Source organism: Corvus hawaiiensis, chromosome 13, assembly GCF_020740725.1.
Source record: "Corvus hawaiiensis isolate bCorHaw1 chromosome 13, bCorHaw1.pri.cur, whole genome shotgun sequence".
Taxonomy (NCBI): Eukaryota; Metazoa; Chordata; class Aves; order Passeriformes; family Corvidae; genus Corvus; species Corvus hawaiiensis.
In genome coordinates, this window is record NC_063225.1 from 2,813,955 (window position 1) to 2,829,694 (window position 15,740).

Here is a 15,740-nt window from a genome sequence, read left to right on the forward strand (position 1 = left end):
TAATCATGCTTCATGTCTTAAAACAAATTTAAGTCATTAAGAATATGACCCAGTAAACACTAGTGTACATGTACGAGGTTAGTTACAATCCTGCTCCTTCCTGCAGGTCAGTAAACTCATTAGTTACAGGTAAGTCCTCAACACAGAAGTGTTGCGTGCTTCCATTAAGAAAGGACAGATAACTAAATTACTGAAAATCATTTGCACAATTTTTTTGTTTTAAAATCTCCTTTAGCTGTCTCATGTGTAGTAGGCATCCCATATAATTCAGCCTATTGCTGAACTTGGACATTTGGTTTTAGTAGATTTTCCTTCCTACATCTACATTCATCCTCCTAGTAATAACAGCACTAGTTTTATTGTTTCATTCCACACAGATCACAGACTATGCATTCAATCTAATCATTTATAGTGCTTCCTTTCTGACAAAGTATCTGCTGGATACTTAAACATTTAAAGTCCCCTTGCAACTAGTATTTGGTGCCTCCAAGTCTAACCTTCTCCAGAAAATTAAGATTTTCCACAGCTCTTCCCAGTCTCAATATAGTTGGCAGCAATTTAAACTACATCCTTATGTCTTCTTACATTCTAAAGGAAATCTAAGAGCTTAGTTCAGGACAAAAAAATATTTGTAAAATACACACATAGCCCACTCCAGGTCCAAGTTCACTGGATAAAGCAACACATTTTGGAATAAGAGATAAGACCTTTTTAAAAACAGCAGCTATTCCGTGTTAGCCACTTGTTGTGTTATGTGTCCATAGCTGTTCACAGCATACACTAACAGTTTTCCAGGAATTCAGGAAAAAATAGGCCTTCATTGAGAAGTTAATAGCAAAAAACCAGCAAAGCACAAAAAGATTTGTGAGGGAAGGTGGGCCCAAGGCATTTTTAAAGCATATTTCCTTTCTGGCTGAACAGTGGCATCCAACAATTTACCAAGATAATTTTCAGGGGTTTGCCATTGCTCTCAGGAGAGAGGCAAATATATTTGAGACACATAATGAGGCACAGAACATTTGTAACTAGTTTGCAAACAGGTGGAGTGTACAGCAAGAAAAGGCACCATCTTTTCAAGCACAACAATCTATGAAGTCTATTCTAAACATGGAAGCATTACCAGTACAAAATGCTTTTGCACTCTGCATTAGAGAAGGGTTAACATCTCTTGCTGTTGGTTGGGTTTTTTTACATTTCTTTGCAAGGGTGTCACTATTTACATAGCAAGGGATTTAAAAGCCTCATTTAGGAGCAGAAATTAATGTGATAGACTATGAAAAAGGTTTAGACTTACAGGTGCTCACACAATTAGCTTCCTAGTGACTACCTCATAATCAGACAGCAGTGTATACCTGTCAGTGGCAGCAAGCCTTGCTGCAGGCTATTGTTTGTTTGTGTATTTACTCTGCCTTTCAGAAGTCTACTATGGATTACAGTGAAAAATGCTGCTAATCTAGTTTAACTATGCCTATAAAAGTCTGAATTAAAAAGTGGCACACACATGTGTGCACAAAATACACACACTTAACACCACAGTTTTGTAGAGGTCTAGCTCATTTGATTATAACAATAGGAACTGCACTTGAGCAATATTCTTCACATGATTCATTACACTTCTGCCTCAAAGGCTTCCTGCCATAGGAAATCTTTAAGTTTTTCCATTTAATTCTTCAACATTCTCTAAGCACTTCAAATGAAATAAAGTGTTCAAATATGCCTTTATGGCAAACAATTTCCATATTCTATTGATTTGTTTTCTCTTTTTTTTATTGAAATCTTCAAAGAATGTCCCTAAGGAAGTAATAGCGTATTAATTATTGTTTGGTTTATTCTTACAAGAACAGTAATTTAGATTATTTTATTATGTTCCAGACAACGATTGCCTAACCAGATAATGTAAGCAAAGTAAAGTAAACTGGAAACTGAGTTTAATTACAAAAACAATTGCTTGGATTGCATTTGTGGTTGAGAAATACCAATTAATTCAGTTCACAGTGCAGGGATGATTATCAGAATATCACAGTGATAAACAAATAATGCAGAAAAAAAGCTTTCATCAAGGAATAAACAATGCAATTGAAGAAAGTTGTAAATAGGTGCTGTAACGTCTCTGCAGAGACTCCTAATCTTGGTCTTCTTTGCCACAATAAGACCAGACAAAAATACTAAGGTGGCCAAATGGGTGTTTTAACTTATACCAGACATATTACTCACCAGGAAGTAGTATAAGATTTGGTAAAGACAGACATGCACACTCTTGTTCTGTTCTTATTAACACCACAGTGATAAAACAGTGTCAGAGTCATTATTTCAGCCCAACATACCTGAAGATGAACTTCTGGAACCACATACACAAATCTTAAAGGCAGCATGCATCACTCTTGGTGTACAAAGTAGGCACTTCAGAGCTCAGACCCTGTGTTCACAGAAGTAGATGCAGATAAATCAGTTTTATGCCATTTGGAAAAATGCATTCCAGTAGCCATAAATTTTTCAGCATCATAAAGCAAATTTTTTAGATTACAGGTAGATTTGAAAAGAGATTGGGGAGAGGGAGGGTGTTTACTTTAAAAATTTTCAGTACAGTACATTTAACATTCTTGAAAGATGCTGAAAGACTCAACATGAAACAAAAAGGAAAGCAAGAAGATGGGACTGACAAAGGCTGAGAAGGAACATCCTCTAAAATTTTTTTCTATTTTCAACTGCATGAATGACCACACATTTCAATTCATTCCACTGACAGCTTAATTACATAAACAAGTCTACTGGACCTGATGAGATGCATCCCAAGGTCCTGAAAGAATTGGCTGGTGTAGTTATAAAGAATTTCTCCATCATATTTGGAAAGTTAAGGCAGTCAGGCAAAGTCCCAGTAACTGAAAAAGTGGGAATATCTCACCCATTTTTAAAGAGGATAATAAGGAGGATCATGGGAGCTACCAGCCAGTCACAGCCTCATCTCAGTGCCCAGTCACATCAAGGAACAATCCTCCTGCAAGTTATGCTGCCACTCACATCAGAGTCTGCAGTGAAAGGACAAAGGACAACCATTTTAAAGTGAATAGGGATAGATTTAGATTAGCTCTAAGGAAGAAATTCTTTGGTGAGACATCGAAACAGGTTGCCCAGAGAAGTTGTGGATGCCCCATCCCTAGAAGTGCTCAAGGTCAGGCTGAGTAACCTGACCTAGCAAAAGATGTCCCTGCCCATGGCAAGGGGTTGGACTAGAAGATCTTTAAAGATTAATTTCAATTCAAATAATTTTATGATTCATTAGCTAAAAAACAAAGCTCTGTGGATCAACAACATTTGTCAAAGTATATGTATATACTTGTGTTCATCAGGGAGGTTCATGACCTCATTTTGTCCTCATTAGGAGTTCAAATACATTAAGCATCCAATCCAACTGGGCTTTGAGTAAACAAACAATTCCTTAAAAATTCTTACAAATAGCACACTTAGTGCATTCATCTTATATTTGCCACAAAACACTGACTCTACTGTGACATCAAGTTCTTACAATTCTGCCTGACATCTGCATTTCTCTGGAGTTTTGAAGGATTTATTTACTCTGAAGTGTCATCTTTCTGTTCCTTCAGGTAGTTTCCTTAACCACCACCAGTATATTAACTGATTGTGGAAAGAATTGAGCACAAATTTCCTACACTCTCTATAAGTTCCCCTTTTGTGTCAGTTTCATAATTTATTTCATGTGTTCCAATGCATGCCAAAACATCTGAATGAGCTTCAGGGCTGACAGCCTACAAATATCATAAGAGTAGTCTCTGCCAAAAATACAATTAGTAGTTTTCTGTAACTTTGGACTGAGCTCCCTAATTCTAAAAGCCTTCAACTCATTCTCTGAATACATAGTTCTACTGTATTTTTAAATCAGCTTACATAACCTCTTTTTTTTTCCAGAAAAAAATGATGTGTTACCAGTCAAGTTCCCTTGTAACTGGTCTAGTGAATCAAGCAGCAGCTTTTATTTAAACCCTACCCACATTTTTCTTCTCAAGACATGCACAAATAGCCTGTGTTCTTTCAGCACACTTGTGAATGTGCTTTGTGACGTAGCCAAACACTACCATATTTTTCTTCAAATAACTTCATTTTCCTTCAAATGAAGTTAAAAAGAAAAGGCTTTTGCGGGCTCATTATAAAACCTGTAAGACTGACTTCTTCCTTCAGTGTAAAGCATTCAAATTTTAGACAATACATAAGACAATCTAGACAAAAATAACTTCAGCCAGCATCATGACCAAGACCTGGTTTGGTCCTTACACTTGAAGAATCATTGGTACACCACTCTTGTGAGTTACATGGATGTTACAGACTAGCAAAGAACATCAATGATTCTGCACTGCTGTTACTGTCTGCTTTTAACATCAGTGCTATCCTTGCCCTTTCACACCTAGCTCCTGGTCTTCTATTGCTGGATAGGAGTGTCCTGTCAAATTGTCTTACTACCACGTTAGTACTGCTGCTGAGGTTCTTGGACCTGTTTGTAAGTCTGCATCGTAAGTAAGGAGGCAAATTATCTCCCCATTTTATTAATATTAAATCATTTACTTACATTAAAGGGGGAAAATAATTACTTTCCCACAATGCACATGTTTCTCATGTTCTAGGTGCCTGGCCTGAGCCATGGATGAGTAGGATTCATTTTAACTAATTCTCAACATCTTTTAGATGCAGACCCTGAACTATGTTCAAGTACTTTCAGAAAGGAGAGAAATATTTTCATGAGGTGTCTCAGCTGTCACATCTCAGGCTTTTTTTAGGAAGAGAATTATCTTCTAGAGGGACACAGTCAGGGTCAACATTTTTCTGCAAAAAAAGTAACTGCACACTGAAAAATTATAGGAGAAAAACCAGTATTGTATGAGCATCGTTCATTTGAAAGAACAGCAAATGGACAAACACAAGACTGTTACAATAATGTTCTGACAGTAAATATGCCATACCAAACTTTTGGAAATGTTAATATTTAATGCACCCTTGCTTCTCCCCTCCAAAAAGAATGCATAATCTCTGAGCACATCAACAGTATTGTGAAAGCAACTTGCTTAAAGAATAATATCTCTTCATAAGGACTATCCAAAACACATTAATAGAATGATTCCGAGGGGAAATTCTTAAGCATCAACTTTTATAGAAGATTACTCAGCCACTTAAAAATGAAATCTACTGAAATTCATAGCAAAAAAAATGGAACTCATGAACTATGAGGTAAAAGACAGATATGTTTTGGGCTTGGGGTTTTTAAAAAATAATTCTTATATTGAGCAAGATTTGTTCTCAAATTTTCCCAAGACAAATGAATAATACCTTCTTACAACATCACCACATCCTGTATATTACCGTAAAATCTAACTTTTGAGTTGTCATTGATGTATTTAATGAAAATTAGGTATAGAAAATTAATTTCTGTTTATACCACAAAGAATTCAGCCTTTTACAATGGTCTAAGTCTATGGATTCTAGGTACAATGACTACAGATTTCATAGCTAGTGGTAAAGTTACTGTCACCTTTCTGATGGTATTGGAATGAAACTACCCTAAAACAAAAAAAACCCCACTTGCTATCTTTTTCATTACAAATTCAATAGAAATTTTTAACAGAAAGCAAAATGACAAAATAGGGGATGGGTTAATTATCTTCCAATGCATTATTCTGTTCAGAGTGCAAAGGACATAGATTACATAGTTATTTTTAAAGTAATTTACCTTGTTGTAAACACCTTTTGGCTAAAGGCATTATCTTGACACCCAAAAGTTGTTTGAGATACAGCAAGATTACAGGATTATGAACTATAAAACATCAAGAACCTCTACTTCCTCTGCATGTTGCTATAAGTAACATTTTTTTTTTCTCCATTCTCAATTTATTTGCACTACTTCATTTTTAAATGTAAATATTTTACTCTCTGGAAGTAGTGATCAACATGACAGTTCATCTTTATTTCATGTTAGCAGGGACCTCAGATCTTATCCAGGGTTACACTGATACATCACACAGCTGTGTATGTGCACCACTCCAATTTAAATGTACTTTCACTGACATGGTCAGCTAACTTGCTTATAAATCATCATTACTACAGGTGTTTCTTGCCCCAAGATATGTAAGAATCAAACATCTCATATGAAACAGCTTTTCCAACAAAAATCACACAAGATTGAAACCGAATGTTAACCAATAACATCAGTAAGTAAATAAAACTGTTTTCATTAAGTCTTAGGACTTGAAAGCACTCAAGACAATCTAGACCACTTTCTGGCCCAAGATAGTATTAAGTCTATGTATGAAATTGCTGGAAATGTCAAGAACTATGGACACTACAATATCTTAGGAAATGTATTCCATTTCCCTCTATCTTAATTTACCAAGTATCTAGTTTAATTTATCTGCATTTATTCATCATATTCACAAGAGACGCGCATCTGTTTTGGTTTTGCAACAGCCTTTTACACATCAAAAATGATATAAAAGTTTCAGTAAAGAAAGCCCAGTTTCACTTGACCTTCTTGTAAGTCCTACTTCCTAAGCACTTGTCATTCTTACCCTTCACCTTGGTGAATAATTCTCTTCATCCAGCCCACACCTTCCCTTAAATGTGACAACCAAGCCTGGTCATCCTAAAGTATGACACCATAAGGTCACTCCTTTCCCTATAACTCTGCAGCACTGCCAAGTCAAGTCACATTAATCTTAGTGTAACATCAAGATCTTTTTCTACAGAACTGTTTCTTACAGTTGTTGCTATCATGGTATTTGGGCAGCAGATATGTCCTAAATTCTATGTGCAAATTCAGTGAGTGAGTCTTTATTCCATCATCCAGATCACTAACAAAAATATTAAGTAGCACCTGACCCAGGACTGACTCCTGCCAATCCTCACTCAGTACTTAACTTTCTAGTTAAAGAAGCATTAACATCTACCTCCAAATACTCCTACAAAACAGACCAGTACCCACCTGACAGTAGATGCATCAAGACCAAGTTTTACCAGCCTGCTTATATGAACCTCAGAGTTGAGATACATGTCAAACTGCTTCTCCTCTAGTCACAGAGGAGAAGGGCTAATGCCCTAGCAGACAGAAATTAAACCAGCTTGGTATAATTTCCCCATGAAAAATTTGTTCTGTTAATCACCTTGATTTTGGGGTTTTTTTACAGATATTTCTTTTTATGGGAACTGAGCTAAAGTTCATTTATCTATAACATTGTACTTGCTTTCTCTCTCTTCCCAAAGACAGGCACTGATTTTTTTCCCTTCCATTCTTTTGTGTCATAACTAGCCTTCCAAAAAATTCCAATGGATACTCCAGAATATTCCAGTAACTGGCAGTAATAAAACCTCACTACAGATACTTTAGGTGTGTTACTTTGCTGACAAATGGATTGCTTGCATGTCTCTTGTATATGGCAACATAGAATAAGAAAACAGTCTCAATGAGCCAGATTAGATGTCAGAAAAAGTACTCAGCATATAAAGCAGATAATGATCAATCCTTGCTACTGCAATCTATTGCAAATAGCTCTTAATCAGTTAATGTTAATGTGCCATTAAGATAAGATAGTTATACTAAAAAAAAAAAAAAAAAAAAAAAAGAAGAAGCCACTGGTAAAGCAATAGAGTGTTCAAGTCATTGGTTTTCTTCTTCACCTAATCTGACAGCTGTTTTGATCACTTTCAAAACTTTTCTGTTGTAAAAATAAAGAGCTCACTGACATTTGAGGTTTAGCTTTACTCATACATTTTCTTCCTGCAGCCCGAGACATTGACGTGACATTAATCCTGAGCAGCTGCTTTATACAACAAAAGGAATTTGTTATGGAGAGTTATTTCAGAAGTGCAAGTAGCCAATTAATAACCAAATGTATAATTTCAGAAAAACTTTACCAAATGCTTGAATTCTTTCCTTATATAGTCACATTAATTTTGATGGAAATTTTAATCTGCAGAAAGGGCCAAATGATCTATCTGACTTCATTTCTTACGTGTGAAGATACTTTATGAAATAAACAGCTGAAACATAGAAAAAAATTGGTTTTTTCTCGTCAGACTCAACATTTCAGATTTCTGTCACTACTAGAACAACTCACTATCTCTATTGTTCCCTTAAGTAAATTATCAATACACTAGTGGTGCTCTGCATGGTCCTCAATAGCCCTGAGGACAAATGTGACTTACTGACATACATATTCCTTCCAGATGTTAGGTTTCCCATAGCACTCTTGATAAGAAAAAGCATAAGCAGATCTTACTCAGCTGGATATTACCAGTCTATGTCTTTAAATATGAGCAAAGAGAAAAAACTCCTTAATTATGTCTTCTTTACAGTCAACTGTGTTTAACATTAGCAGATAAGATGGTTTTCACCCTCTACATCTCATACATGCCAAAAATGTTTCCAGTAATGTCTGTATTGTATCCACTCATCACAGAACAGGCGAAATCGGGGCAATAAAGCTATATCGTCATCAAAAACCTTTGAGAAAAATTGTTCATAACTGAATTAAGTGTCAAAGGAAGAAGATCCTAACACAAGCAGCAGTTTCTTCTCCTGCACAGACCTTCAGAACAATGTGAAGCTACAGTCACCACCTAGCAATACAAGTTACAAAATGCTCAGTGTATTCAGTGACCACATTTAAGCAGTCATGCATGGGGACTCTCCCTCACTGCATTTCATATTGCAGAGTCTTGTCTACAGCAATTATCTCGAAGTCTCCAAAATGAGCCCTAGCGCAAGCTAGCTATGTGATGTGAAAGTAAGAAATCTAGGCTGTCTCTAAAAAAAAGCATGAGATATCAAGACAGCTCTTTAGTAGAATTACAGAATTACTTACTGGATGTCTTCTACAGTAGATGTAGTTTAGATAGGGGCAGTCATTTTGTCATGGCTTATCTACACACCCCTTACAACCACACAGACAATCCCTGGGATTTAGCATTAAAGCACAACATATGGTTCTCTTTTCCTTCTAAGTACAAGGCAGAAGTGTATAACACATGAAAACAGTATGTCTCAACAACCTGAGCAAATGAAGGAGATCATTAAGTGTAGTAACTGCAGTCAGATACATTTATGTTTTCAAAAGAGAAAGAAACAATCATTATTTTATTTAACTTCCAAAACATTTGTACTCAAATATTTAGATTGCCTACCTCATTCTTCTGACTTCCAGTAACTTCTGGGTATCTAAAGAGTACAAGTAACTGTTTTGCTCATTTATAAACTTAAAAACCAGAAACAAACCTGAGTAGAGAAGTCACAGATGACAAAGCAGAAACACAGCAGTGTGAAAGCAAAATTTTTGTGGAAGAAAACATAAGAACTTGCAAGTTTTCAAAGAGGAATGCCTGCCAGGAACCTGCAAGAGCCTCTGGAGGTATCTGAACTGGGCTGTCAGTCACTGGCCAAGGCTGCTTCCAAGTCCTTCCTAGCCACTGATGCCAACTTCTATTAGTGCACCTGCAGACCAAGAGAGGAACTTACTTCTACTGAACAGCTGAAAACCAGATATCAGGGTATTAAGCTACTGCACAGACAGTTTCAGACAGATATAATTACTGTCAATGGAAAACATTATCTTAGAGGACAGGAAATTTGAAAGTAGCACCAGAAGTGTTCACTGAAGTTCACATCAATGCTTGCCTTCATGACTCAGTTTGTATAGTTCCTCTCATCCCATGAGGGATGGTTAAGAAGTAACCTATGCAAAATAATTTATTTCTATGATTATTTTTTATCTAAGCCAGTTTCTCTTCTTTTCCTTACACATCCTGTTTAAATCTCCTTGGATTGTTTCTTCATCCCACCAAAATAGATAAGAAAATACAACCTAACTTTTACTAACAATTCTAACCCTTTCCAGACCTAGATGGCCATAGCAAAACATAAAATAAAACTGTTACAGAACAATCACTTTCTCCAATATTTTGTGGAGGCCTGTTTTGCTATTTCTCTTGCTTCAACAATATGCTGCTGGAATTCGAGGTTCTGAAGAATTTATAGGTCAAAGCTAGTAGGAGCAAGACAAATAATATAAGCAAACAACTCAGGCCATTTTTCATCATGAAGTCATCTTATATAATTTTAAGAATACCCATCAGTTAATTAGAAAGTTACATTTTACTGTATAGTCTCATGTAGCTATTGTTCTATAAAAAGGATCTTCTATACCTGACAGTAAAATAAACAGAGCAGTTATAAATATTAACTAAGTGTAAATCATTTCTATGCTTAATAGTGTCTGATATTGTAATCCCACCACACTGTGTTTGTAATACTAACATCAGTCAGCTGGGAAATTTTACAGGCTATAAAACATAGTGACTAATACAATAGTCCTCTGTTTTCTTGAAGCATTAATTCTGAGCTGCTTGCATGCAACTAAGTGAGCCCCAATACAGATATCTTGTACTGCATTCTGAGGCTCATGTTGCCCCTTAATAGTAGAAGTTCCATCAGGTCCAGCATTTGACAGCTCAGCTCACAGTGGGTAAAATAACTATATCTTTGTGCAACAAGATTGGATTATTTTTCTATTCCTAAGACACAGACATGAGTGAAATAAAGCCATGAAAGAAATTGCAGCTAATAGCAAAAGATCCACCATTTTTGACCAAAAAAATCATCTTAAAGAAAGAGAAAAGTTAAGCTTTTAGGATCACAGTTGAAAGGACTCAATGCAGTATGCAGTAAATGCCTTGAAAGAAAAGGATGTCTAGGATAGCAGGCAGAGAATAAGAACTCTGCTCATACTCTGTTACTATATGGGCTGTATCCTACACTGAAACAATGGGTGGTGAATAAAATAGACAATAGTAACAGCTGTCAGCCCCCCATTTGAGAAACACAGCAAAATGTTCAAGTCCTTCAGTCATAGTCCATTATTTATGTTTAATGCAAACATTTGGAACAGTAACCTTACATTTTAGGAAAATAATAACCATTTGGAGGATTTTGTGGGAGCTATAATTGACCATGTTTTTAAAATGTGACCAAAATTATAGAATAAAAAAACCCCTCAAAAGCAAGTAAACAAAAAATCCACACATCTTTCTGAGATGCAGAGACTGGAGTAAGATGCACAAGGAACTTGGAATGGCTGTCTGTCCTCTTCCCTTGTTCTTTCCTAAGCATCTGCTCTTGGTCATTGCTAAAGATAGGACCTTGGACTAGACATTGGTTTGACTCAGTTTAAGTTCACCCCACACAAACTAATTTATTTCTTTGTCATAGCTCCTTTCAAGTGCCAAATATAAAGGTTGATCTGAGTAGGTCTAATTTTTTCCATAAAAGGAAAAGTAATTCTTCAAAAAGTAATAGGCCTGCTATAAATACAAATTCATTAATAAACCATAATTTGTATTGACGTTTTAAATTCTAAATTTGCCCTTACTTTTGATCATGCTGATGGCATTAGCTCTATCTCCTATTGCCAAAGCAACTGCCTTCCTGTTTCCTAATCAGCTGTGAGACTCATGCATTTTTTAAAGGACTGACTCAACAGCCAGGCGCACTTTTACACAGTCAAGTTCAAAGAATTTTCTCCAGATCAGTCTCAATAGCAAGAGCATGAAAACTTTTGGTAGGTCAGTTGGTTTTATAACTATTATAAAACAACATGATGTTGATCACTCCTGGAATTTGATCAGTAGGGTATCTTTTTTTGTAAAAAACTCAAATTTTAAGCAACAGAATCCTATTCAGCATTATACATTGTCCTCTTTTGTGTACAGACACATATATAGCATATATAACTTCAAAACAAACAAGATTATAAACCACATTTTCTTGCAAAACGGATTTCACTTTTACCTACTAAATGCTAAAAAGAAAACAACTCCCTTAGCTTGGCTACTAGAGAAAAACATTCAGTTTTCCAGCTGACTGTGAGGATTAAAGAGTAAACAAAGACTTACTAAATTGAACTATCAACTCAATAGGCATTTAGTAGAGGAATGTGTTTCTCTGACTCAGTACTTGGAAGAATGTCCCATTGTAACTTTTGAAGTTATCATTACATAACCTCCAGCAATCCTCTTCAGGATTAATATCTCATGCTACAGCTAAACACAGAGAATGTGGCCAGGAACACAAATTCTGTAGCCCCTGCATATAGATCACATGATTTAATTTATCATAAAAATGATTACATTAAAATGTAAAAAGCAAATTTTCTAAAAGCAAAAATTAGGAAGACTGGAAATTTTGGAATGCTGTAAATCCCAGGATATGGCAGTGAAACATGAAGAAAAATGCTCAGAAAGGAAGAAAGCACACATTGCAGTCAAGAGTCAGAACAGGCCAAGAGTAGAACTGTTATCTTGTACCTTCAAATGCAGCTGCATCCTCATGAATGAAGCCTGAAGCCCTATCAAATTATTAAAAAAAAAAACCAACAACTTGATTTTTTGTTAAAGAGTTCAAACCCCAAGTACATAAAAGGAACACAAACTTATGAGAGGAATCAGATTTTCTAATCAAACCAAATTGCTTTGGCATTCTCATAAAATGCTGGTGTTTAGAAAACCCACTGGACGTAACACTGACATTAATTTGACATAATGATTTTAAGCTCAAGACCTGTTCTTAAGAAAAAGGAGGAAAAAGGTTGTACTGCATCTGTCTAAAACTCCAGTTAATTGGCATTGGTCCTGTGTGGCTACTCCCACACAAGCACTGAATAGCAGCAATGGCATATTTTAAAAAGGAATGGAGAGAATTATGTGAAACACTTTTGACTACAAGATCCACTTTAGTAAAATTTATTTTAAAAATCTGTACAGAATACTATTTTTATTTCTTTTCCAAAAAATTTTAAAATCACAATTTTTAAGATTGAAGCAGTTTTGGGGGAAAAACCCCCAAACATCTTTCCTGAAACAGAACACATACAATTGCAGCGGGAATGGAAGTAAAAGATAGGATAAACCTACTTACCAGACCATTAACTAGTAAAGGATTAATTAAATACCAATGACAGACTTGTCACAAAATGTGCCCTGGTTTGACTTTTGCACTTTTTCCACAGAGTGGCTGAGAATCAAAATTCTTAATTTTGTCCAAATGGGTATTTCTTCTCTTCTTGAAAGGAAGCAAAAGAAGGTAAGGATGGAACATGGCCACTTGACAATAACTACGAGGTGTCACCAGAAAGTCTGTCAGCAGATTATTCTTGCTTTTGACTTTTCTTTTTTTTTTACAATTTTAGTATTAGAATTTTTTTACCTGGAATGTCTTTGGTTTTGCTTCCTAAATGTTTTATACAAGCTTAAATTTGTGTCTGAGATAACACCATTGACTGTTAACCTCATGGTCAGGGTGTTTATTGTATGAATATCCTGTAATGCTCTCTAAGTAGAAAAGGAATACAGAAAATTAGAAGTTGAAATAAGGACAGTAAAACAAGCACTGCCACATGAGCTTATTTGATAACCTTTTGCATCTACTGGACTCATTTTTCTCTCTCAACACCAAGGAAACACTGCTAGGTTGTTCTAGGAAAATGAAAATAACCATACTGACACCACTGGAAATTGAAGGGTTATTTAGAAGCTCTTCTTGGATGGAACCCTATTACAGATGGGACATGCACAGGGAGAGACTTTAATAAGTATTTTGTAAATGTCTTATTCCTATGGCATAACAGTAGTTTGCAAGTGTTGTGGCACAACACCTTAGCTGACCTACTCCGTAGGCAGTAAGGTAGATTATGGCTGTGGGGCACACCTGAGTGCACTCATATACCTCAACAAGGGAGATCATCAAATTAAACTGGTATCCTTTTTCCCCATTTTTTGCACTTTCAGTAACTGTAGTACTGAAGTAATTAACAGGTGTTACCAATACCTATTACATTTTTTCACTATTTTTTAATTCTAGAAATTACTCAGCTTACTTTCTTAAATCTTAATATAGATTTAAAGGAAACTAGTCTCAGCATATCCAACTTCTAAAACGGCCACAACACAAGGCTGATGCTATCTTTACAGATGATTTCTTGATGCTTCGCTCCAAAAATTACGTTTCAAACGGTTGTTCAGGCAACAATTCAAAGAATATGCTTGCACAAAAGCAGGCAGAAGCAGGCAGCAGCAGCAAGGCTGCGGTAGCGGCAGCACGAGGAGCAGGGTGAGCGCTCCCTCTCCTCGGAGCCGGCTCCGCAGCGCTCGGGCTCCGCAGCGCAGCGCGGGCGCGGCCCAGGCCCGGCGCCGCCGCTCCCGCGGGCCCCCTGCGGGCCGAGCCGGGCACTGCAGAGCGCGCTCCGCTCACCGCGCACGGCAGCGGGGACGGGGCCAGCCCGGCGGCGGAGGGACGAGGCGGACGCGCCTCCAGACACAGCGGGCACCACAGGAGGAAATCACATTTAAAAATGGTCACGTATTTCCTCTCTTGAATAAGAGTTGATAACGCCGTGGTACCGGTTAAGTAATCTCACACCCTAGGAAGATGTGCATTCACTAATAACAAGTTTGAGGTGGATCTTTCAGCATGTAGAACCAATCTGTATGGTAACTCTAACAGTGGAACGTATTTTCAAGAGAAAAAGAATAATTTTATATTGGTCTTACCTAATTCTGGATGTATGTTCTCTCAGGTCCTAATCCTCCAATGTATCTTGATTATTCCATAAATTCTGGTATAAGTAAGATATTACAATGAAAAGAAGAACATGAAATATCAAATAGTAATTAAATATCAAAAATTAATGGACTACAAAGAAAGTTCTGTAACTGTAAGAATGAAGCATTAAGGAAAAATTCTGTTTGGGAAAAAGATTTGAAGAAGTGTGAGGGAGAAAAGCAGAAGGAAGGGAGAGGGAAAGAGAGAAAAAGAAGAGACACTGACTGAAGTCACAGGTGCAACATGACAGAAAGAGGTTAAAGGAACACAACTTGCCAGCCATCACCATCTAATTCAGCGTGTGTGTGCTGCACAGCACACTGGGGTTTCAGCCATACCAATGGCTTGTTCCCTTACCCCACACAGCAGCTGCACCCTGGCCACACACACAAACGTAACCTTGCAGAGTAAGAATGAAAAAACCAAGGTTTTATCATCTAAGGAGATGTTAAAAAAAAATATATATATATATATATCAGATGCTTATGATTCCAACTTTGTTTTCATATAAAACATGTTGGCCTTCTGGAAAAGATTAAAAGAAAGCCAAGAAAGCTCTACTACAGAGAAGAAAACAATAGTTATGTTTGTAACCCATATTAAATATATGTTATGATGGTTTTGTTATGTCAGACATATTTTAAAAATCATGGAATGGTTTGTATTAGGCATGGACATTTACAGAGAACATGAATTCTTAAAGCAAGAAAGGAAAACTAGGTAAAATTCTTATTTGACTTCACATTAGGGTAGACCCCTAAAACAAGCAGAGAGCATACTTTTTAAAATAACATGAAACTGGATTATTTGTACTCACATTCATAGATTTTCACAGATTTCAAGCTAGGAATTCTGAGATATGGATTACCTGTATGATGTAAATATTCTAAGTGTTTTAAATATTAGCATAAAACCTCAGAACCCATATTAGTTCAGTAGATTTAACTCTCTAATCAGAATTTGGATTTGTCTAACTTCACCACAAAACATTCTCGTTCTGAATCAAGAAGTCCTCCTGCATTTATGTATATCTTTACATTCAGAAGAATATTCAAACCATGTAATTTTTTTAAACCTCTATTTTAAGTTGAAT

General features: G+C 36.3%; 1 long non-coding RNA gene across 1 annotated transcript in view; it reads right to left on the bottom strand.

Moving 5' to 3' along the window:
* Positions 1-14,203, bottom strand: part of LOC125332789 — a 44,230-nt gene extending 30,027 nt beyond the window's left edge. Inside the window, exons 1-3 of the long non-coding RNA XR_007206617.1 lie at positions 14,049-14,203; positions 2,903-3,026; positions 2,325-2,416 (exon numbers count right to left, since the gene is read on the bottom strand). This is a non-coding gene — a long non-coding RNA (uncharacterized LOC125332789). The remainder of the gene's footprint in view (positions 1-2,324; positions 2,417-2,902; positions 3,027-14,048) is intronic.
* Between the last annotated feature and the right edge of the window lie 1,537 nt (positions 14,204-15,740).